The following is a 25,423-nucleotide window of genomic DNA, read 5'->3' on the forward strand; positions in this document are numbered from 1 at the left end:
GGGTTACCTATGGTATATGGTATAATTACTCTATTATGTGAATACTAATCATAAATCAGCTACCAATCCTACTGAAGTGATGTAAATTAAAATGAAAAAAATCTTGGCAGAGGGAATGACTATTGGGGTATTGAATTGCAAAATAGCTGACTGTGTATTTGTTTCTCAACCAGTCATACCAATATTTCACTCCCTCCCTAAGTTTCATAAAAATAAATTTCCATCTCCCAAGAAACCTATTGTCTCTGGGATTGGATTGGCATGTGAAAGATTAGGGGAATGGGTTAATTTCCATCTTCAACCATTGGTTAAAAATATTCTGTTATATTAGTGATAGTAAACGTGTTGAATGCTCTCTAAGATTTACAGGGGGAAGGTCACTATCATTTTGCCATCTGTGATGTTACCACTAGGGTTGAGCGAACCTGAACTGTAAAGTTCGGGTTTTTACAGAACTTCAGGATTTTGGGACCCCGAGCCCGAACCCGAACATTTCCGTATAAGTTTGGCTTCGGTGTTCGCCGCTTTCTTGGCGCTTTTTGAAAGACTGCACAGCAGCCAATCAACAAGCATCATACTACTTGCCCCAAGAGGCCATCACAGCCATGCCTACTAATGGCATGGCTGTGATTGGCCAGAGTAGCATGTGACCCAAGCTCTATAGAAGCTTGAGTCACGTAGTGCTGCACGTCACTCTGCTGTTACAAGTGTAGGGAGAGGATGCTGCTGGACTTGTGATTTCAGGGAGAGCATAGGAGAGAATCTAACTCAGCGATCTACAGACAAATAGTTGTGTGGGTGCAGGGCACTATTGTTTTACCCTGCCCTGAGCTCATTGACCAAAAAATACTAACTTTTAGAATTCTGTTAGTTAGGTGGGTTGCGGCGGCCATTTTATGCATACTCAGTGCACCAGCACTGCATCTGAGCTTTTGGGATATTGCAAATCACAATTTTTTGGGGGAAAACTACAATATCTGTATTAGTCAGCGTGCAATTTAAGGTAGAAATACACCCATCATTTTCTGGGGTTTGAAAAACACTATATTTTTTAAAAAAAAACAGTATTTTCCAGATCTGCAAGTGTTAAATTCAAGTTTAATATATACAGCTTTCATATTCTGTTAGCAAAAAAAAGACTTTTTTTTGGCAATCTACAACATCTGTATTAGTCAGTGTGCAATTTAAGCTAGAAATACACCCATCATTTTCTGGGGTTTGAAAAACACTATATTTTTTTAAAAAAACTGTATTTTTCAGATCTGCAAGTGTTAAATTCAGGTTTAATATATACAGCTTTCATATTCTGTTACACTTTTTTGGCAATCTACAACATCTGTCTCAGTCAGTGTGCAAGTTAAGGTAGAAATACACCCATCATTTTCTGGGGTTTGAAAACACACTCTTTTGACCCAAAAATTTATTTTCAGGCCTTGCAGCATCCAGCACGTGTAAAATTACAGGCTTATATACTGCTGTCAAATTCAGTTTTTTAAACAAACACTCATTTGGGCACAAAAAATTTAGTTGGCAGCCTTTGATGTAGATGTCAGATACACCCTTAATACATTTGGGTTACATTCAGAGATTTTAAATACCGCCATTTGGTGCACCAATATTGAATTCAGGCCTACACTGGTTCAGGCCCTGTGAGATACCCCCTCTACATACAATGGTTTGAATAGGCATTTGAAATACAGCCATTTGAAATACAGCAATTTGAAATACAGCCATTTGAAATACAGCCATGTTGTGCAAAGATATATTTACTTCAGGCCTACACTGGTTCAGGGCGTGTGTGATCCCCCCTATACATACAGGGGTTTGAATTAGGCCATTGAAATACAGCCATTTGAAATACAGCCATTTTGTGCAAAGATATATTTTCTTCAGGCCTACACTGATTAAGGGCGTATGTGATCCCCCCTATACATACAGGGGTTTGAATTAGGCATTTGGATTACAGCCATTTTAAAGGGATTCTGTCACCTCTCATAACCCAAATTCGGATTTTAAATCAGTCATGCTCCACAGCTTACCTTGAATCGGCTGTGCTGTTCTATATTGTAATCTGTCCAGTAGTTTTGCAGAAAAACAACTTTTATAATGATGCAAATTAACCCTGAAGTTGCCCAGAGGGGCGTTATGTTCCCCTTTGTGTGCCCAGTAACGCCCCTCTTACAGTGCCCAAAACGCCTTCCTCCAGAATCCCTAACCGCCCACAGCGTCTAATCCCTCTCCTCCCCCTCCCTGACGTCCGAGCGAAGTCTCGCGCAGACGCAGTACCCACTGATGGCTGCGCCAGTGCAATTTGCTGGAGACTGAGGGCAGGAGCTTCATCGTCGTCACTGGGCATGCGCCGAGCCCAGTGACGTCCGATGCTTGCTTTTCCCTCAGTCTCCAGAAAATCGCACTGGCGCAGCCCTCAGTGGGTACTGCTTCTGCGCGAGACTTCGCTCGGAAGTCAGGGAGGGGGAGGAGAGGGATGAGACGCTGTGGGCGGTTAGGGATTCTGGAGGAAGGCGTTTTGGGCACTGTAAGAGGGGCGTTACTAGGGACACAAAGGGGAACATAACGCCCCTCTGGGCACCTTCAGGGTTAATTTGGATAATTATAAAAGTTGTTTTTCTGCAAAACTACTGGACGGATTACAATATAGAACAGCACAGCCGATTCAAGGTAAGTTGTGGAGCATGACTGGTTTAAAATCTGAATTTGTGTTATGAGAGGTGACAGAATCCCTTTAACCACCTCAGCCCCTATAGCTTAAACACCCTTAATGACCAGGCCACTTTTTACACTTCTGATCTACCCTACTTTCACCGTTTATTGCTCGGTCATGCAACTTACCACCCAAATTAATTTTACCTCCTTTTCTTCTCACTAATAGAGCTTTCATTTGGTGGTATTTCATTGCTGCTGACATTTTTACTTTTTTTGTTATTAATCGAAATTTAACGATTTTTTTGCAAAAAAATGACATTTTTCACTTTCAGTTGTAAAATTTTGCAAAAAAAACAACATCCATATATAAATTTTGCTCTAAATTTATTGTTCTACATGTCTTTGATAAAAAAAAAATGTTTGGGTAAAAAAAAAAAATGGTTTGGGTAAAAGTTATAGCGTTTACAAACTATGGTACAGCTCTGACTTTCTGAGCACCTGTCATGTTTCCTGAGGTTCTACAATGCCCAGACAGTACAAACACCCCACAAATGACCCCATTTCGGAAAGTAGACACTCTAAGGTATTCGCTGATGGGCATAGTGAGTTCATAGAACTTTTTATTTTTTGTCACAAGTTAGTGGAAAATGATGATTTTTTTTTTTCTTACAAAGTCTCATATTCCACTAACTTGTGACAAAAACTTCTATGAACTCACTATGCCCATCAGCGAATACCTTGGGGTGTCTTCTTTCCAAAATGGGGTCACTTGTGGGGTAGTTATACTGCCCTGGCATTCTAGGGGCCCAAATGTGTGGTAAGAAGTTTGAAATCAAAATGTGTAAAAAATGACCGGTGAAATCCGAAAGGTGCTCTTTGGAATGTGGGCCCCTTTGCCCACCTAGGCTGCAAAAAAGTGTCACACATCTGGTATCGCCGTACTCAGGAGAAGTTGGGGAATGTTTTTTGGGGTGTCATTTTACATATACCCATGCTGGGTGAGATAAATATCTTGGTCAAATGCCAACTTTGTATAAAAAAATGGGAAAAGTTGTCTTTTGCCAAGATATTTCTCTCACCCAGCATGGGTATATGTAAAATGACACCCCAAAACACATTGCCCAACTTCTCCTGAGCACGGAGATACCACATGTGTGACACTTTTTTGCAGCCTAGGTGGGCAAAGGGGCCCACATTCCAAAGAGCACCTTTCGGATTTCACCGGTCATTTTTTACACATTTTGATTTCAAACTTCTTACCACACATTTGGGCCCCTAGAATGCCAAGGCAGTATAACTACCCCACAAGTGACACCATTTTGGAAAGAAGACACCCCAAGGTATTCCGTGAGGGGCATGGCGAGTTCCTAGAATTTTATATTTTTTGTCACAAGTTAGCGGAAAATGATGATTTATTTTTTTTTTCTTACAAAGTCTCATATTCCACTAACTTGTGACAAAAAATAAAAACTTCCATGAACTCACTATGCCCATCAGCGTAGGCACTACACAAGTGTCAATTGGTGTGCGCGTTACTCCTACTCACAAGGGACAGAAATGTTATATTTTATTATGCATTTAACGTATTTTATGATGTGTTTTTATATGCAATGTTCCCCTGTATGATGCAATAGCAGGCCTAGTTGGGTGTAGTTAGACATCCCAGACGCTAGAGGGAGATAGGGAGCCCCTAGTATAAATGTCCAGGCCCAGACAGGGAGAGTTAGTTCAGAGTCAGGAGTCTGCAGAGACAGAAGTTAGAAGGCACCAGCCAGAGACAAGCTGAGGGCCTCCTCCTGACATGCAGCTAGACAGCCCAGGCTACTAGTTGTTACCAGGAGGCTAGTAGAGGGATCCTAGCCTACCTGCGGATCAAGAGAGCCTTAGTTAGCTCTGAAGACACCCCAGTTGCAGGACAGAACCTCCTGGGAGAAACCCACAGTCATTATCAAGACCAGTCAGGATCTTACCAGCAAAGATAAGTAACACTGATGGGCAGATGCTATATAGGAAGCAAAGCAAGGATTTAATACGAGAGGAAGAAATATATATACCAAGGATTTAAGCCACCATTTAGGCATCCGGGCCTTGGGATTGAAACCAGACAGGAGTTCTAGAAAGGACAGTGTACGCTATTTCTGAGGAAAGGTACAACCTGATTCTGAGTGCATTGTGGATTTACCCTCTGAGTATCTTGCATAATTAATACCTGCCATCTTGTGGAGTAAGCCTGCTTGTAAAGCTGTGATCTAAAGGACTGTGTTACCATCTGTATGTACAAAGTTGGACTATTAAGTAAAGCAACGTTTGGTTCACTATACCACCTGTGTACCTCAATTATTCCAACTATAAATCGGTGTGCCACCGTTACAGGCACTGGCGTCACGAATCCAAAAGGGACCTTGCCCCAGGCACTCAAAATACCTGTAACATCCAGGGCACCTCATCCACCATCAGGCCTGATCCCTACATACCGAGTGTGCCCCAGAGGAACTGTGTCTACCTCTCCTTCACTGCCGCATGCCTGCCCAGGGTTATCCAATACAGTGAGCAACCCTCGATTGCCCTTAACCGTGACCTCGCTTCGCTATACCCTGCAGGTCTGGCGTGTTGCATAAATTGGCGTCACAAACAGGATTTACGGAACATTCCTGCGCCATTGCGGATATAAAACTGTGTGCTGAAAATTGCCTTAAAGTGACCAAGCCCTATTGTTTTATTAAAAATTGCTGGGCCAAAGAACTGAAAAGAATTAGCGGTGTGAAGCTAGTGTTTTCTGGACTGTTTGCTGCTTATTTGAGCCACCGCTTGCTGTCAGTGAATAGACAGCGTTTTGCTAAAGATGGCCGCTGAGCTTGCTTGAATTTACTGCTGCGTCATCTTCTTCCTAAATTGGCGGTAAAAGTTGGCGCCTTTTTGCTGAAAAGAGCGGGAAAAGGCTATCTGTCAGCGCCACCGCCCTGTCTGGACATTTGCATGTCTGCAGAAATGGACTCCGCCTCCCCCATACTGGAGTACCTGGGGGGCGGCCTCCCAGTGCAATGGGAGGATCTGTCTGAACTTATTGGCGCCACCGTGTCGCTCTCCAGAGAAGGATCGAGCATGTTGAAGAGTGAAGACTGCTCTGTTGGGATGTCCGCGCCTGAGTTGTCAAAGATGGATTGTATTGGTGTAGAGCCAGAGGACGCTCCACCGGCCTACTCTCCGGGACCGGAGAGACCCGCCTGCCCGCCACCGAGGACGCAACCGGAGACCTACTATGGCTCCTGGAGAGACTTCTTCCAGCCCTCGTTTAAGTGGTCAGCGTTGATGGCAGAGATCCGGGAGGCCGCCATAAAGAAAACGACAAAGATCTACTATGAGGAACTGGCAAAGACCGTTCACGAGCGCCACACTGACACCCAACCCCGCCTGGAAAGGAGAAAGGGGTTGGTTGTGGCATTCGATAAGAACCGTGGCTACGGTTTCATACAGGACTATACCACCGGCAGAGACTTATATGTAAATCGGAGATCCGTCAAGCGGAGTTACCTCTCCGAATATATGCATAACCTCCGCGAGGGAGAGGATATGGAATTCACCCCTGCCGAGGGCCTGCGAGGCCCATATGCCACTGCCGTGACCCGTCCCAAGAAAGAACCGGAGGACTGGGAAGCAGATGAGGACTACTCTGGCTGCGAGCGCGAACCAGCGCGCTCTCCAGAACCGGCCCATCATGCGTTTCAAGAACGGGGCTCTTTTATTGGCCCAAATGTTTTCTGGCAGCCAACTGTATTGGAGAAATGGGTGAGCCCCTATCCGTCCCCTGAGCTGCCTCGCCGGGAGAAAACGATGCAAGAGATGGAGAATCTGAAAAGACTCCACGTTACCCTGAATAATATCCGGAAGTGTAAAAGACCTGATGCGCCACCTGAGCCTGCGGCGGCTGCGCAGGATGCACCCTCTATGATACAAGTGCCGGCGGCGACATCGGAGGACAGCGATCCTGGGACCGAGAGCCTGGATGACCAGATCGTCCGTCTGGAGGAAAAGTTGCGGGAGTTACGCAGAATTGCCACCGCCAGGATCCAGACGCCACCGAGGAAGGAACAAGTAAGGGTAGCTGTCCCTACCAGCCGGCCACCTTCTGCTACCACGGCTGCGTTGAGGCCCCCAAGAAGGCCCTCTCACACTGTGACTTGCTGCGCAGAGCCAGTTGTTCCAGAGCCCACCGGAGCGCTTGCGGCGGCGGTACCTAGGCCAGCACAACCTACGATTGTTATCCCTGCACCGGTGCGGTCAGCAACTGTCATTACCCCTAGGCCTATGGGGCCAATACCTATTAGGGGTCCCTTTATGCTGCAGCTGCCCCCCAATACCGTGTTGTGGGCACATCCGCCTGTGGAGGCTTATTACAGGCCTCATCTACAAGCAGAGCCAGGGAGCACCACTGAGATGCAAAGTGGTTATGACATGCCCCTGTGAATTGGCCTGCTAGGCCATTGATTTCTATGATTTGCTTTAAACAAGGGACCTCATTGCTGAGAATTCAACCCTTTCAGGACAGGAGTCCTTTGTTTTGGTCCTTTGTTGCTGCTGCCAGTTACCCACGGCTCAGTGGTGGTGGTCACCCACTGAAAACACCAATGTCAGCAAAGCCATTTTGTTTACAGGAGCTCCTGCCTGCTTCTACCCTATTACACCAAGTTGTGCCTATTTTTATGTTGCGCCTTTAACCCTTTAACCCCTTTTCAGGTTGATCAAGGGTATTACAGCACCTCTTTTATATATATATGCCAATGGAATAATGTGGGCTATTTTTATGTGCTGTCTTTTTATTGTGCAACATTAAATTTCAAGGAAACGTGCCCGGAGATAGACTCAAAAGTACCTGAGCCTCTGAGATTTTGCTCTTTTAAAGAAATGTGCCCTGAGATGGACTCCACTGTAAGTGAGCCTCTGTGATCGTCTACCTTGCTTGTACCTTGCTTGTCTGGTGAAGGACACTTGTTCTAAATAAGAAAGAAACCTGGGTACGGACTCATATTTGTTCCTTGAGCCTCCAAGAACTTTGTATTGTTTTATATTGTTCTGCTGTTCTATTATGGACAATTTGCACTTATGGACTATCCTGGTATCACTGATACGCTGCACCAGGTCAGCGCCCCTGTTCCCTCACACTATCCTGAGAGAAGAGAACGACGCCCCTTTTCACCGTCACTTGTTCCTAAGCCAGTGGAACTGCCTGATTTATGCATATAATGTATTCTTGCAAATGTAGATGAAATTTTCCTGCTTTGCATTATTTTCTCTTTTTCAGGTGCAGTATCCAGCTGGGCAGGGCCCCTCCATGTTGCGCCGAGGACGGGCAACGTTATAGCGTGGTTGTATGTAGTGTCCCACTAGATAGGCGTGGGCACTACACAAGGGTCAATTGGTGTGCGCGTTACTCCTACTCACAAGGGACAGAAATTTTATATTTTATTATGCATTTAACATATTTTATAGAAACATAGAAACATAGAATGTGTCGGCAGATAAGAACCATTTGGCCCATCTAGTCTGCCCAATATACTGAATACTATGGATAGCCCCCGGCCCTATCTTATATGAAGGATGGCCTTATGCCTATCCCATGCATGCTTAAACCCCTTCACTGTATTTGCAGCTACCACTTCTGCAGGAAGGCTATTCCATGCATCCACTACTCTCTCAGTAAAGTAATACTTCCTTATATTACTTTTAAACCTTTGCCCCTCTAATTTAAAACTGTGTCCTCTTGTGGTAGTTTTTCTTCTTTTAAATATGCTCTCTTCCTTTACCGAGTTGATTCCCTTTATGTATTTAAAAGTTTCTATCATATCCCCTCTGTCTCTTCTTTCTTCCAAGCTATACATATAGAAACATAGAATGTGTCGGCAGATAAGAACCAGTATAATGTGTTTTTATATGCAATGTTCCCCTGTATGATGCAATAGCAGGCCTAGTTGGGTGTAGTTAGACATCCCAGACGCTAGAGGGAGATAGGGAGCCCCTAGTATAAATGTCCAGGCCCAGACAGGGAGAGTTAGTTCAGAGTCAGGAGTCTGCAGAGACAGAAGTTAGAAGGCACCAGCCAGAGACAAGCTGAGGGCCTCCTCCTGACATGCAGCTAGACAGCCCAGGCTACTAGTTGTTACCAGGAGGCTAGTAGAGGGATCCTAGCCTACCTGCGGATCAAGAGAGCCTTAGTTAGCTCTGAAGACACCCCAGTTGCAGGACAGAACCTCCTGGGAGAAACCCACAGTCATTATCAAGACCAGTCAGGATCTTACCAGCAAAGATAAGTAACACTGATGGGCAGATGCTATATAGGAAGCAAAGCAAGGATTTAATACGAGAGGAAGAAATATATATACCAAGGATTTAAGCCACCATTTAGGCATCCGGGCCTTGGGATTGAAACCAGACAGGAGTTCTAGAAAGGACAGTGTACGCTATTTCTGAGGAAAGGTACAACCTGATTCTGAGTGCATTGTGGATTTACCCTCTGAGTATCTTGCATAATTAATACCTGCCATCTTGTGGAGTAAGCCTGCTTGTAAAGCTGTGATCTAAAGGACTGTGTTACCATCTGTATGTACAAAGTTGGACTATTAAGTAAAGCAACGTTTGGTTCACTATACCACCTGTGTACCTCAATTATTCCAACTATAAATCGGTGTGCCACCGTTACAGGCACTGGCGTCACGAATCCAAAAGGGACCTTGCCCCAGGCACTCAAAATACCTGTAACATCCAGGGCACCTCATCCACCATCAGGCCTGGTCCCTACATACCGAGTGTGCCCCAGAGGAACTGTGTCTACCTCTCCTTCACTGCCGCATGCCTGCCCAGGGTTCTCCAATACAGTGAGCAACCCTCGATTGCCCTTAACCGTGACCTCGCTTCGCTATACCCTGCAGGTCTGGCGTGTTGCAGATCTGTCAGCCAAAATTTCCACCATTCAAACGGATCTATCTGTGATTAAGGATGAGATGAATAAAGTACGGAAGAAAGTTAAAGATCTCCAACTGGTTACAAAAGAGCTAAAAAGAGAGATGGATGGGATTAAAAATAGAATGGGGGTGATGGAAATAGAAAATAAATCACTAGAGGAAAGAGTCATGGAAATGGAGGATAGATCTCGCAGAGCGAATATACGTCTGGTCTGGTTTCCTGAAGGGTCTGAAAAAGAAGACTCGACAGGGTCTATTCAGCAATCGCTATTAGAAAGGTTCGGTGCAGATCGACTGTCTATGGGGGTTTCAGTGGAGAGAGCCCACTGGATACCAAACAAGCAACTACCAGTAGGGAGCCCTCCAAGAGCAATTCTGGCTAAAATGATAAATGTCCGGGACAGGGATAACATCATGAAAAATAAAAGAGCTTTACCTCCCTTAGAGTATAATGTAAGGCAAATAGAAATATACCCCGATTATTCAAGGGCGACACAGGCTAAACAATGTGAATTTAGAGAGGTCAAGAAGAGAATGGCGACAGCCAAGAGTAAATATTCTCTGTTCTATCCTACGAAACTGAGAGTGATATATCAGGACCAAGCTCTTTTTTTTACTCAACCAGAGGAGGTGCGGGAGTGGTTGGATGGTAAGGGGATAGGGCCCTGATGTTATAAGTAACGCTATATTTAACTTGAGCTGGGGAGGGGTGAGGAGGTGGGGGGGAGGGCGAAATGTAAGAGGTTAGTAAACCGTTTGGTTTGCTTGACCAGGTGGGGTTGGTGGGAGGGGGGGTGTTGGGATGGGATGGGATGGGTGGGCGGATGGGGTCTTGGTGGCCACTATGGGGTGCTTTCTCTCCCCTTTTCCCTCCCCCCACCGTGGCGGGGCGGTGGACGTAGTATTGAAGACACATGAATAGAATATTTACATGGCATGAATAGAATATGTACATGGAATATACGGGGGATGGCCAAGAAAGCGAAACGGGTGGTCACATTTGATGTAGTGGCGAGACATCTTCCTGTGATTATACGTCTCCTTGAAACACATCTTATACATATGAATATTAATATTGCTAAAAGGAAATGGGCAAAATATGACTACCATTCTTGCTGCTCGGCCTACTCCCGGGGTGTCAGTGTCTATGTCCACAGAAGTGTGGATTATATTCCAATTGCCCACAAAATTGATAGAGAAGGCATATTTGTTTTCCTATATTGTCAGCTGAATGGTACTATTTACATATTGGCATTTGTGTACGTTCCTCCACCTTTTTCTATGTACGTCATGTCATACTTGGCAGATTTCATTGGTTCCAGAGCAAGGTGTCCAGCTCTGGTAATCGGGGACTTTAATGATGTAATGAACCTAGAGGAAGATAGACTTTCCAAGGCTCATGTATATAAAATAAACAAAGATAAATTAACACCGTTAAGAAGGGTCTGCCGGGAAATGGCATTGACAGACATTTGGCGATATCTGTATGGAGAAAAAAGATCATTTTCCTGTTTTAGCCGAGCGAATACAGTAATGTCAAGAATAGACCTGTCACGAGGGTGTCAAGAGCCACGCCTGACTCCGTTATACCCGGGGTCATGAAGTCGCAGCGTGTGGCTGCGCGCTCTATGTATAAAGATAGTGCTGTTCCTTAATGGTAGCTTTCTGGGTTTGCCTTGCAACCCTTTTTGGCTCACTCAGGGATCCGTAGCTTCTTCTCCTCAGCTGTTTCTTGTCCAGCACTCCCAACCTCCTTATATTCCCCTCTCCCACTTCTCTGGTTGCCAGATATAGAGCTTCCTGCCTGGACTTCTATACTGACCCACTGGAGCTGTGTAGCTGTGTTCCCTGGTTGTTGTTCCAGAACGTGACCCTCCGGATCCCTGTTGGGCCTTTGTGGTCTGCTGTTGTCGCCCACCTGGGATTATATGTTTGTCTGTATTGTCTGTCCTCTCCTTGGTGTTTTCCTTTTAGTGTCAGTGGTGCGGACTAGTGATCCCACCGCCCCGTTCACTACATAGGGGTCATCTTAGGGAAAGCCAGGGTTTAGGCACGTGATCGGCGTACGGGTGAGGAACCCGTCTAGGGACGTCAGGTGCCAGCCTCAAGGTGAGTCAGGGGTCACCACCTTTCCCTCTCCCTTGGACAGGGCCTTCCCATTTCCCTCCCTTTTGCGTGACGCCGGTCATTACATTATATCTGGCCCTTATTTTGTGTAGGTAGAAAAAACAAAAAAAAACTACTTTTTCTTTCTACCTACTTAGAATCCAGTATGGATCCAATTGCTGCTTTGTCAAAGCAACTTCAAGGCCTGTCTTTGGAGGTGGCAGGATTGAGGGCGTCGGTCCTCCAGCAACAGCAGCAATTGCAACAGACCGCAAGCCCAGCGGTTGCTACAGGTAACCAGGTTGTTGCGGAACCCAAGCTTGCTCTTACTGACAGATTTTCTGGGGGAAGGGACAAATTTGTGACGTTCCGTGAGGCCTGTAAATTATATTTTAAGCTGCGCCCTTACTCCTCTGATAATGAAGAACAGCGGGTGGGGGTTGTTATTTCCCTGCTTCAGGGGGACCCGCAATCCTGGGCGTTCTCTTTACCCACTGATTCCCAGGCTCTCCGATCAGTGGATGAATTTTTTAGGGCCTTGGGTCTCATATATGATGACCCTGACCGAGTGGCACTGGCTGAATCAAAATTACGGAGACTCCTACAGGGAGAGCGGCCAGTAGAGGAGTATTGCTCAGAGTTCCGTAGGTGGGCTACGGATACCCAGTGGAACGACCCGGCTCTCAGGAGTCAGTTCTGCTCTGGGTTATCCGAAAGGATTAAGGATGCGCTTGCGCTGTATGAGACTCCCTTTTCCCTTGATGCGGTTATGTCCCTTTCTATCAGAATAGATAGACGTCTTAGGGACAGATTGAAAAATCCGGAGCAATTGGTAACCCCTCCCAAGCAGCAGTTAGTCTGTACGGACTTAGATGAGCCTATGCAGCTAGGAAGAACTACTCGTCAGGTCCATCCTCCTTAGGCTCGCCGTAGGCGTGGGGTTTGTTTTTTCTGTGGGGAGAGGGGTCATTTTATTAATGTCTGTCCTTCCTTTCTCAAAAACAAAAGACCGTCGGAAAAACTACTAACCCCAGGCTGTGTGGAGGATGTCAGCCGTATACGTTTCCTCCATACGAACATCGCAATTTGTGTTGCCAGCGGTTGTTGTTTTTGGTGTTAAGACGGAGACTATTTATTTTTTTCTAGACAGTGGAGCAGGAGTAAATTTGATAGATGCCCATTTTGCCCACACTATAGGTTTGTCTCTCTGTACGCTACAGAGACCTATTCCCATATTCGCTATTGATTCTGCTCCTCTGTCTCAGAGAAACCTCACTCACATTGTCCATAACTTACACCTTCGGGTAGGGGACCACCATAACGAATTGCTTTCATGTTATGTTCTGGAGGGGCTTCCCACTCCTGTGGTGTTGGGTCTTCCCTCGTTGGTAGCGCACATCCAGTGGTGGATTGGCAGGCCAGGTAGATATTGGAGTGGAGTGAGCATTGCAGAGAAAATTGCTTAAATAGCAATTGCTTAGTCGCCTCCATAGCTACCCTACCTACATTTGTTTCGGACTTTGAGGAAGTTTTTTCTGAAAAGGTTTGCCAGAAGTTACCACCTCACCGTCCTTATGATTGCCAAAATTACCCAAGACCAGGTTATATAATCTTTCGGGTCCGGAGAGACAAGCCATGAAAGATTATATCTCCGAGAGCTTGGCTAAGGGACACATCAGACCCTCTTCTTCACCCGTGGCTGCAGGGTTTTTCTTCGTTAAAAATAAAGATGGGGGCCTGCGTCCTTGCCTAGATTTTCGCGAATTAAATCGGATAACCATCCGAGACCCATACCCTCTTCCTCTCATTCCTGACCTGTTTAATCAGATTGCGGGTGCTAGGTGGTTCTCCAAACTTGATATTAGGGGGGCCTACAATCTGATTCGTATCAAGGAAGGGGATGAGTGGAAGACAGCTTTTAACACCTCTGAGGGGCATTATGAAAATCTAGTCATGCCTTTCGGTCTGACCAATGCTCCTGCTGTCTTCCAACATTTCGTTAATGACATTTTTAGTCATCTTATCGGCAGGTTTGTGGTGATATACCTAGATGATATTTTAATTTATTTGTCTGATCTGAAAACACATGAGGTGCATGTCAGACAGGTACTGCAGGTCCTACGGACTAATAAATTATATGCTAAAATTGAAAAGTGTGTCTTCGCCGTTCAGGAAATACAGTTCCTAGGTTATTTATTATCTGCTTCAGGTTTCCGTATGGATCCTAGGAAGGTCCAGGCAATTTTAGGTTGGGATCTTCCTGAGAACCTCAAAGCACTGCAACGGTTCTTGGGCTTCGCAAATTTCTATAGAAAGTTCATTAAAAATTATTCAGTGATTGTAAAACCCCTTACTGACATGACTAGGAAGGGGACTGATTTTTCTAAATGGTCTGACGCCGCTAAAATTGCTTTTTCCTCTCTAAAAGAGAGGTTTACCTGTACTAATCCAACCTGATGTCTCCCAGCCTTTTATTGTTGAAGTAGATGCGTCAGAGGTGGGAGTGGGGGCTGTGCTGTCTCAGGGTCCGTCTCCTGGCAAATGGCGTCCTTGTGCATTCTTTTCTAAAAAACTATCTGCAGCAGAGAATGGGAGCAACGGAGCTGGGCGCAGCCTGGGCGTAGTGCTCTTTGACTTGGGGGGAAGTTCAGGCAGCTGAGGGTTAAGGTTAGGTCGTGGGGAGGGGCCTCGGTCAGCTATTTTCCCGAGCAGTATATGAAGGGAATAGGGGGCGGAGTTTATCAGACAGGAGCTTGTGAAGAAGCAGGAAGGTTTTTAAGGTTTGGAAGGATTTTTGCTGGGAGTTATGGAGTCTTTGGACATTTTATTGGATGCGGTGAAGGCAGCGGCGGAGAGACATGTGGCCGATTGGTTGCAGCAGAGTCTGCAAGCTGTATTGGCGGGTCCGGTTTCCACACCGGCCGGCCCTGCTGCTAGGCCTAGGGCTAGGAGGTCTGTGCCCCCAGAGAGGCTGAGCCCTGAGGCTACCCCACGGGTGCGCCGGCGCTTAAGGAGCCCCAGCAGGGACCCTTCGTTGCGGGCGGTGAGGGCTGTGAGCCCTGCGCCTCGCCGCCGCAGCGGGAGGAATCCTGGTCGGCGCCGGGCACCAGCAGGAGAGGACCGGGCTGTGCCCGTCGCCTCGTCCTATTCACGGCGTGGGAGGAGCTATGCAGGTGCGGCGTCTCCCCTTGTGGCCTTGTCGGACAGGGAGCGAGCCAGGCGTCGGCCCTTACCTGAGGAGCGGGCGGCGAGTCGACCACGGCGGGGAGAGGAGCGTGCGGCCCCACAGCCTTCCGGTGGGGGCCTGGATCCTGGAGTGAGGTCAGCAGTGGTGAGTGTTGCGCTGCGGCCCTTGTCGCAGGGCCGGCGGCGTTCTTCAGTGAGACTGCAGAGGAGCGGGCGGAGCGCGGCAGCGACACCGGTGGCTGTCCCCGGTACTGCAGCTGGATTTGTTCAGGAGGCTGAGGTTGCTGTAGGAGCTGGACTAGGAGGTGCTGCAGTACTGGACGACTGCAGTGATGGAGGTATTTCGGATGTGGCTGCCGGTTCCCCTGCCGGTGAGCCTGGACGGAGGCGGTTTACGTCGGTTGCCGGGGGCGGGCCTGGACAGCGGGCGGAAGTGGAGGACGGCGAGGTGAGCCAGGACGACTCTGGAGCTGACGACGGGCGGATGGACGAGGATAGAGCCGGTCCGGCGGCAGCGCAGCTGAGCGGACCATCGATGGCGGGAGTGTCCGGGCGGACCATGGCTGCTGGGCGGATACCTCAGGGCCGGTCAGGTGAGGGGCCTTTGGGTCAGCAACGGGCTCCTGTTGAGCAATCGGTGGGGGGGTGTTTTGCAGGGCCAGGGGTTGGCGCAGGAATTGCTAGAGGAGATGGTGTCGCTTTTGTCTAGGTTGGGGTCGGGTGTGCGGGAGTCACCTGCGGCGGTATGGGCTCCAGAGGTGTCCGGTGTTACGAGGTGTCAGTTTGGCGGGGTTGGCTCGAGTAGCGTTGGGGGGGATGTGGAGGCGCCGGGGACTGGGGATGTGTCGGTCGGTGTTGGGGAGAAAGGAAAAGTCGGGGACGAGGTGCGGTTGGCAGACGCAGCTAAGGGTGAGGTCTACGTCTGTTTTGAGGGGCCGCTGGGGGCTCATTTGAAGGCGGAGGTTAAATAGAAGATCTGGAAGGACGAGTATGTGGAGATATTCTCTTTGCTTCAGTTGGAAAAGTTTAGTTTGGATAGGGTTAGGCCTGATGAGTCCAAAAAGGAGGAGGAGGAGAAGCGGCGGTATCGGTTGATACCGCGGACGTATTTGAATTGGCTGCAGGCTTTTGCCATTCTGGCAAGTGTGGTGGGAGAAAAAGCGCCGGAGCACTGTTCCGCGCTTTTCTGTTACATGGATGCCATTGGTGAGGCCTATAGGACGTATGGGGGTGTGGCATGGTTGAGGTACGACGAGCAGTTTCATCAGCGGAAGGCGGTCCGGGCGAGTATTCGCTGGGATCACAAAGATATCGGTCTTTGGATGCGGCTTATGGCGGCTCCAAAGGTGGGGCATCAGTCCTTTCGTGGGGCAGCCGGGGGTCCCTCGGCGTCCGAGCCTGGTGTTGGGCAAAAGAAGGGTTGCTGTTGGCAGTTCAATGAGGGTTATTGCAGATACCTCGCCGACTGTCGGTTCAAGCACGAGTGTTCTGCATGCGGTGGAGCGCACAGTCTGTCACGGTGTTTCAAGCGGGGGCGAGGAAAAGGAGTTGATGGGGCGCAGAAGAGGGGTGACGCCGGTGAAGGTGGAAGAGATGTTGCCGTGGTTAGAGAGGTACCCAGATAGGGCTGCAGCGGCTTTGTTGTTTGTTGGTTTCAGGGATGGTTTTCAGATCCCGTGTTTTTCGGTCAGCCCGGTTGTGGCTCCCCGTAACTTGACGTCGGCTTTGCGTAGGCCAGACGTGGTAGCGGAGAAGATTGGTAAGGAGATCGCGGTGGGGCGGGTCGCTGGCCCATTTGCGGAATCCCCGTTGTCAGGTTTGTGGGTGTCACCGTTGGGTTTGGTCCCAAAAAAGGAGGCGGGCAAGTTTAGGCTCATAAACCACTTGTCGTTTCCTGAGGGTAGTTCTGTTAATGATGGTATTGCTGAGGAGCTTTGTTCGGTTTCGTATACTTCATTTGATGAGGCGGTTCGGTGGGTGTGTCGTTTTGGAAAAGGGGCTTTGTTGGCGAAGACGGATATAGAGGCCGCTTTTCGTTTGTTACCCATTCATCCGGACAGTTTGCATTTGTTGGGGTTTAAGTGGGAAGGCAGTTTTTATGTTGATTGTTGTCTGCCGATGGGTTGTGCAATTTTATGTTCTTTGTTTGAGAAGTTTGCTTCTTTTTTGGAGTGGGTGGTGAAGCAGGAGGCGGGTTGGACTTCTGTTTTACATTATCTTGACGACTTTTTGTTTCTGGGACCTGCTGGGTCGCGAGTTTGTTCGGTGTTACTTCACACGATGGAGAGCATAGCTGGTCGTTTGGGTGTCCCGTTGGCACCGGAAAAGACGGAGGGCCCGGCGACGTCTGTTAAATTTTTGGGTATAGTGATAGATAGTGTGGCCATGGAGTGTCGGTTGCCGGAGGAGAAGGTGGCGGACTTGCGTGAGGATATTGCCTTTTTAAGGAGGGCGAAAAAGGTGCAGTTGCGGCATGTGCAGTCGGTTCTAGGGAAGTTGAATTTTGCATGCAGAATTCTACCAATGGGCCTGGTGTTCTGCAGGCGCTTGGCCATGGCGACGGCTGGGGTGCGGAGGCCCTTCCATTTTTTGCGGTTATCATCTGAGGTTCGGGATGACCTGTTGGTGTGGGAGCGTTTTCTGGAGGAATTTAATGGGCGTTCGATGTGGATGGAGGCGCCTGTGTCCAGTTTTGATTTGGAATTGTGTACGGATGCGTCGGGGTCTTGTGGTTACGGGGCCTTTTGCCGGGGGCAGTGGAGCGCTGGTGCCTGGCCGGAGGTTTGGGTGGAGGCAGGTTTTTTGAGGAATCTGGTTTTGTTGGAATTGTTTCCGATCATTTTGTCTGTTGAGTTGTGGGGGGACGTGCTCAGGAATAAAAGAGTGAGATTTTGCTGTGACAACATGGGGGTGGTTCAGGCGATTAACAGTCAGTCTGCTAATTCGCCCCCGGTGGTGCGCTTGCTTCGCCATTTAGTGCTTAGTGGCTTGCGGTTGAATGCCTGTTTTGTGGCTGTGCATGTTCCGGGTGTTGATAACGACATTGCTGATTCACTTTCTCGCTTTCAGTGGGATAGTTTTCGCGGGCTGGTGCCGGATGCGGACGAGACGGGTCTATCATGTCCTCAGTGGCTCTGGAACGTGGCCTTGGGGTCTCCTCTGAGTTGATTCGCCGGTCCGTGAGTAGGAGTACGTGGTTGGAGTATTCTTCGGTGTGGTCCCAGTGGGAGCAGTTGTTGGATCAGGTGGGGGGTTGTGAGGTAGTGGAGGATTTTCAGATGTTGTTGGTATATTTTATAGGTTTGTCTTATAGTTCGGGGGTGTCTGTTTCGGTGGTTTCCAAGCGAGTGGCGGCCGTCAATTTTTGGTTGCGGTTGCAGGGTCTCATGGATGTGTCTAACTGCTTTCTGGTTAGGCAAGCTTTGAAGGGTTATAGGCGTAGTGCCACGCGGCCAGACACACGTAGGCCGGTTTCGTGGGCAGTGTTGCAGTCGTTGTTGGAGATGGTTGGTGTGGTGTGTTTGACGCCTTATGAGGTTTGTTTGTTTAGGGCTGCTTTTTCCTTGGCCTTTTTCGGGGCATTCAGGGTGTCGGAATTGGTGTCGGGAAATCGGTTGTGTGGGGGAGGTTTGTTGAGGCAGGATGTGTGTTTTTCTGGGGGAGGTTTGCGTTGCGTATTGCGTAGGTCTAAGACGGATCAGGAGGGCAAAGGGGTGGTTATTATATTGCGCCCTTTGGTTGGGTCGATCTTGTGCCCGGTCAGGTGTGTGGAGGAGTTATTGGTGGTTAGGCCGGATGAGGTGGGTTCATTGTTGATGCATGCAGATGGGTCGGCATTGTCAAGGTATCAGTTTGTTGCAGTTTTTCGGAAGTGTTTGTTCGCAGCGGGTTACCCGGCTCAGGATTTTGCGTCCCATTCTTTTAGGATTGGGGCGGCAACGGAGGCGGCCAGATGGGGCCTGGGGGAGGAGGCCATTAAACGTATTGGCCGGTGGGAATCTAGGTGTTATCAGTCGTATGTTCGTACTCACATGTTGTGAGTGCCAAGGGGGTCAATGTTCGGTTGTCTATACAGTATTTTATTACGCTGACTGGTGAGTTAGGTTTTAATTTTTTGTGTTTACAGGGTCGGATTGTATGGCTTGGATCTTCAGACACTCCTACGTGTACTGGGGAGCATTGCGGGCGGACGTGCGGAGGACTGGACGGCAGTTGGGGTTCGACCCGGCTGACATGCAAGTGCGCTGGATCGGCATACGGGGCCTGTTGTGGGGTAGGGTGCTCCCGGAATTTCATGCTTCAGTTTCGTTGGATAGGTCACCTAATATTGTTGTGTTGCACGTTGGGGGGAATGACCTGAGTGTTCGCAGTACTAGGGAGGTGATTCGTGATATGAAGCTGGATCTTTTGCGTTTGTGGTCGGATGTTCCGGGTGTGTTGGTGGTTTGGTCCAAGGTTGTGGCTCGGAGAGCCTGGCGTTTTGCGAGGTCGGTTGACCGGCTTAATAAGGCCCGGGCTAAACTTAATAGGGAGGTTGGACGTTTTGTGAGGCGCCATGGTGGAATTGTGGTGCGGCACCGGGAGCTGGAGGCGGCATCGCCTCAGTTCCTTAGGTCTGATGGTGTTCACCTGAATGAGGTGGGTATTGACATGTGGGCCTTAGGGATTCAGGAGGGTCTGGAGACGGCTTTTCGGGTGTGGCAGGACTCCCATAGGTGAGGTTTCTCCTATGGTCGTTCGTGGCGTGGTAATGGAGGGTCCTGGAAGGCAATGATAGGTTTAAGAGGTGCATGCCAAGGTGGAGTGTGCATCTCAGGAGGTTCGGTAAGCTTGTGCATGGGGCTCCTGTGGGCAGATGGGCCTACAGGGGAGACTAATTACAGTTGGAGTATTCGGTGCTCTCGGGTCGGTGACCGCGGCCGAGGGTAAGGCGACATTACAAGTGGAGGTGAATGGTGGAGAACACAGCTTACCTGTTGCCTTCTAGGATCCTATTCAATGGTTCAGATGTTATGATAATTGTTATGGTAATTGATATGTTATGCGTGTTATTACGTATTTTCTGTGAAGTGATAATTAATGTTGTTGAATAAATTGGCCGAGAAGGCTCTTTTCCCAAGAAGATGTTTCTGTGTTTTAATTGGGGAACAGGAAGGGACGGTAAGGTAGATGGGTGGTTTATTGCCTGGGTATCTTCCATCCTTTAAGTCAGAACTATGATATTGGCAATAGGGAACTATTAGCTATTAAACTAGCGTTTGAAGAATGGCGTCACTTTTTAGAGGGGGCAATCCACCCCGTCACTGTAATTACGGACCACAAAAACCTTCTGTACCTCGAATCAGCTAAGCGTCTCACCCCTAGACAGGCTAGGTGGTCGCTATTTTTTACCAGGTTTAACTTTGTTATTACCTATCGTCCTGGGGCAAAAAATACCAAGGCAGATGCATTATCTTATTGTTTCCCTGGAGGGGGTAATGTGAGTGATCCGGTACCCATTCTACAAAGAGGAGTGGTTGTCTCTGCGGTACACTCTGTTCTGGAGGGGAAGGTGTTAGAGGCCCAGGGGGACGCCCCGGTCTCTTGCCCCTCAGAGAAATTGTTTGTACCGTTAAACCTGCGTCTCGAATTATTAAAGGAACATCATAATTGCTGGGCACCCGGGTAGTAAAGCAACCTTGGAGCTATTGTCTCGTCATTTTTGGTGGCCAAGGTTGCGTCAGGATGTAATGGATTTTGTGTCTTCTTGTTCTACTTGTGCGCACGCGAAAGTCTCTCATACACATCCTGCAGGGTCTTTATTGCCACTTGTCATTCCCAATAGGCCATGGACACATCTGTCAATGGATTTTATCACTGACTTACCTTTGTCTGCGGGTAAAACAGTTATCTTGGTAGTAGTGGACAGGTTTAGCAAAATGGTACACTTCATTGCGTTACCCGCACCACCTAATGCTAAGACTCTTGCGCAGGTATTCATCAGTGAAATCGTGAAGCTTCACGGGGTCCCTTCCGATGTTGTTTCGGTCGGGGAACCCAGTTTATTTCTAAATTTTGGAAAGCTTTTTGTTGCCGTTTGGGGGTACACTTGTCCTTTTCCTCAGCTTTCCATCCTCAGTCGAATGGACAGACTGAGCGTACCAACCAAAACCTTGAGACATATCTTAGGTGTTTTGTGTCTGAGAACCAGGAGGTGTGGTCATCATATTTACCGTTAGCCGAGTTTGCCATAAATAATTGCCGTCAGGAATCCACTGGCAAGTCACCATTTCTTGGTGCATATGGTTTTCATCCCCAATTCTGTACTTTCAAAGAGGGGGGTTCTTCTGGGGTTCCTGAAGAGGAACGGTTTTCGTCATCTCTTTCATCTGTATGGCAGAAGGTGCAAGCTAACTTGAAAAATATGGGAGGTAAATATAAATGAATGGCTGATAAGAGACGGTCGCCAGGTCCGGACCTAGGAGTGAATGACTATGTGTGGTTGTCTACTAGGAATATTAAATTAAAGGTTCCCTCTTGGAAACTGGGTCCTAGGTTCATTGGCCCTTACAAAATAGTAGCCATCATTAACCCCGTGGCTTTTCGCCTGGATCTACCTCAGACTTTTAAAATCCATAACGTCTTCCATAAGTCGTTACTCAAGAAGTATGTTCCACCTCTAGAAACCGTCACCGCTGCCACCCCCTCCTGTTGTTGTGGATGGTAATCTAGAGTTTCAAATATCCAAAATTGTTGATTCTCGTCGGGTCCGCCGCTCTCTTCAATATCTGGTGCATTGGAGGGGTTACGGTCCCGAGGAAAGAATGTGGGTTCCAGCGTCTGAGGTAAACGCCGACAGGTTAGTTTTGGCTTTTCATGCCTCTCATCCTGAGAGACCTAGTCCTCAGTTTCCGGAGGCCCCTCGTAGAGAGGGGGGTACTGTCACGAGGGTGTCAAGAGCCACGCCTGACTCCGTTATACCCGGGGTCAGGAAGTCGCAGCGGGTGGCTGCGCGCTCTATGTATAAAGATAGTGCTGTTCCTTAATGGTAGCTTTCTGGGTTTGCCTTGCAACCCTTTTTGGCTCACTCAGGGATCCGTAGCTCCTTCTCCTCAGCTGTTTCTTGTCCAGCACTCCCAACCTTCTTATATTCCCCTCTCCTACTTCTCTGGTTGCCAGATATAGAGCTTCCTGCCTGGACTTCTATACTGACCCACTGGAGCTGTGTAGCTGTGTTCCCTGGTTGTTGTTCCAGAATGTTACCCTCCAGATCCCTGTTGGGCCTTTGTGGTCTGCTGTTGTCGCCTACCTGGGATTATATGTTTGTCTGTATTGTCTGTCCTCTCCTTGGTGTTTTCCTTTTAGTGTCAGTGGTGCGGACTAGTGATCCCACCGCCCCGTTCACTATATAGGGGTCATCTTAGGGAAAGCCAGGGTTTAGGCACGTGATCGGCGTACGGGTGAGGAACCCGTCTAGGGACGTCAGGGCAGTCAGGTGCCAGCCTCAAGGTGAGTCAGGGGTCATCACCTTTCCCTCTCCCTTGGACAGGGCCTTCCCATTTCCCTCCCTTTGTGTGACGCCGATCATTACAAGACCTAGCTTTAGCTAACCTTGACTTTTTAGATATGGTAATAAAAATGAAATATGAAACCCACACGATATCCGATCCGATACTCCAATAGTAGTAACGATAAAACTGGGCCATTATAAGAAGAAAACGAGAAGCTTCTGACTAAACCCGCACTGGATTAAGTTGGTTAAGGATCAGGAAAAAATAGGAGATCCAGGAATTTTGGTTAGTGATTGCGCCGTCGGCACCTATGAAGGCTGTGTGGGATTCTTTTAAAGCATTTTTGCGTGGAGTCTATATTGCCAAGATTAGTTGGGAAAAAAAAGAATATGCGGCAAAAGAACTAGCCTTAAAAAGAAGGGTCTAGTCCTTACAAGGAGAGATAGTTAATAATATGAACTCGGCTGCACAGTTTGAAGAAGCTAAATTGGAGTATAAAAATTATTTATTATAAAAAGCACAATATAGTTTTTTTTTACAGGATCTAAATACTTTTCTCAGGCAGGGAAACCTGGAAACCTCTTATCATCTTTGATCCAAAACCCCAAAAATATTAGTAGAATTAAAAATATCAGGCTGGAAAATGGGGCGGTAACAACGTGCCCGGAGGAGATTGAGCGGGAGTTTGTTAAGTACTGGAGACATTGAAAAGTTTTTTGAGAATACTAATCTCCCTAAACTAACAGAGGAGGAATGCAAAATACTAAATCGACCTATAGATCTAAAGGAACTAGGCGACGTTGTTAAGACCATCCAGGGAAATTCCTCCCCAGGGACGGATGGGCCAGTATGGAGACATAATCTTACCAATGTTATTACAGGTCTTAAATGAAACTTTTCAGACTGGTGAACTCCCTTTATCTCTATCTGAAGCTGTGATCACACTTGTTTTAAAAAAGGGTAAGGATGATAAAGAGATTGGGGCATATCGCTTTTTTGAACATGCAGGTCGAAGAGGGGGGAGGTTCCCGCTCCATCCTGTCATTGGACGCCGAGAAGGTGTTCAACAGGGTGGAGTGGGAATATCTCTGAAAAGTAATGCATAGGATGAATCTGGGCCAGTATTTAATCAAGTGGGTCCAGATTCTATACAAACACCCTAAAGCTAGAATAAACATCAATGGAGTATGGTATGAGCAAATATAGCTGTATAGAGGAACAAGACAGGGATGTCCCCTTTCCCCTTTACTGTTTGCTTTGTTTATAGAACTGCTGGCTGCTAAAATTAGATCGGAGGAAAGGATTAAAGGTTTTGGTATGAAGGGGACTTCTGATAAGATAAGTATGTATGCAGATGATATTTTAATTTTTGGGGAGAATCCAATATCTCAGTTGTCCTATCTTATGGAATTAATAAATACGTTTAGTGACATCTCGGGATATAAAATTAACTGGGCTAAATCAGTATTGTTTCCACTTAATCAGTTATCCCTACCAAATCCTGTAGAAATGAGGGTATTAAAACCTATGGAATCTTTTGAATATTTGGGGGTAAAATTGAGCGCAAGCATCATAGACTTCATGAAATTAAATGTTTCTCCTTTGTTGAATAGATGTAAAAGTAAAATAAGTGTTTGGCAGAAGTTATCGATAGGACAAGCGGATAGAATTGCATTAATAAAAATCGTGTTACTTCCCCAGATTTTGTATATTTTGGCAGCTTGTCCGGTTTGGATAGAGGATTATTTCTTCAACCATCTGGAACGGCTGCTGAATGACTTAATCTGGGGAAGAAAAAGAGTAAAACTAAAACTAAAATATCTTTGGTTAGCGGAAGAGGATGGAGGGCTATCGGTTCCTTTTTTCAATTTGTATCATGAAAGGAAAAATAAGAATAAAATGTTTAATACAAAAAAATTATAATGTACCTCCAGCCACATTATCAATAGTTTTTTTCTGTACGGTGAATGAATAATTTTTGGGGCCTGTAGTCCACTGGCCTGCTATAAAATTGATATCCAATGACCATCTAATATACCTCCAACGACATAATCACTTGATCTTTTCTGTCCGGTGAATGCCTAATGTTTGGGGCCTGTATTCCCGTGGCCTAAAATAAAAAATTTCTAGGCTCCAACGGTTTTTTGAGAGTTTCCCTTTAACCACCTCAGCCCCCCTAGCTTAAACACCCTTAATGACCAGGCCACTTTTTACAATTCTGAAATACACTACTTTTACCGTTTATTGCTCGGTCATGCAACTTACCACCCAAATTAATTTTACCTCCTTTTCTTCTCACTAATAGAGCTTTCATTTGGTGGTATGTCATTGCTGCTGACATTTTTACTTTTTTTGTTATTAATCTGAATTTAACGATTTTTTTGCAAAAAAATGACATTTTTCACTTTCAGTTGTAAATTTTTTTAAAAAAACGACATCCATATATAAATTTTTCTCTAAATTTATTGTTCTACATGTCTTTGATTAAAAAAAATGTTTGGGTAAAAAAAAAAAAATGGTTTGGGTAAAAGTTATAGCATTTACAAACTATGGTACAAAAATGTGAATTTCCGCTTTTTGAAGCAGCTCTGACTTTCTGAGCACCTGTCATGTTTCCTGAGGTTGTACAATGGCCAGACAGTAGAAAACCCCCACAAATGACCCCATTTCGGAAAGTAGACACCCTAAGGTATTCGCTGATGGGCATAGTGAGTTCATAGAACTTTTTATTTTTTGTCACAAGTTACAAAGTCTCATATTCCACTAGCTTGTGACAAAAAATAAAAACTTCCATGAACTCACAATGCCCATCACGAAATACCTTGGAGTGTCTTCTTTCCAAAATGGGGTCATTTGTGGGGTAGTTATACTGCCCTGGCATTCTAGGGGCCCTAATGTGTGGTAAGTAGTTTGAAATCAAAATGTGTAAAAAATGACCTGTGAAATCCCTAAAGGTGCTCTTTGGAATGTGGGCCCCTTTGCCCACCTAGGCTGCAAAAAAGTGTCACACATCTGGTATCG

The sequence above is a fragment of the Bufo bufo genome, chromosome 10 (assembly GCF_905171765.1).
Source record: "Bufo bufo chromosome 10, aBufBuf1.1, whole genome shotgun sequence".
In the NCBI taxonomy this organism is placed as follows: domain Eukaryota; kingdom Metazoa; phylum Chordata; class Amphibia; order Anura; family Bufonidae; genus Bufo; species Bufo bufo.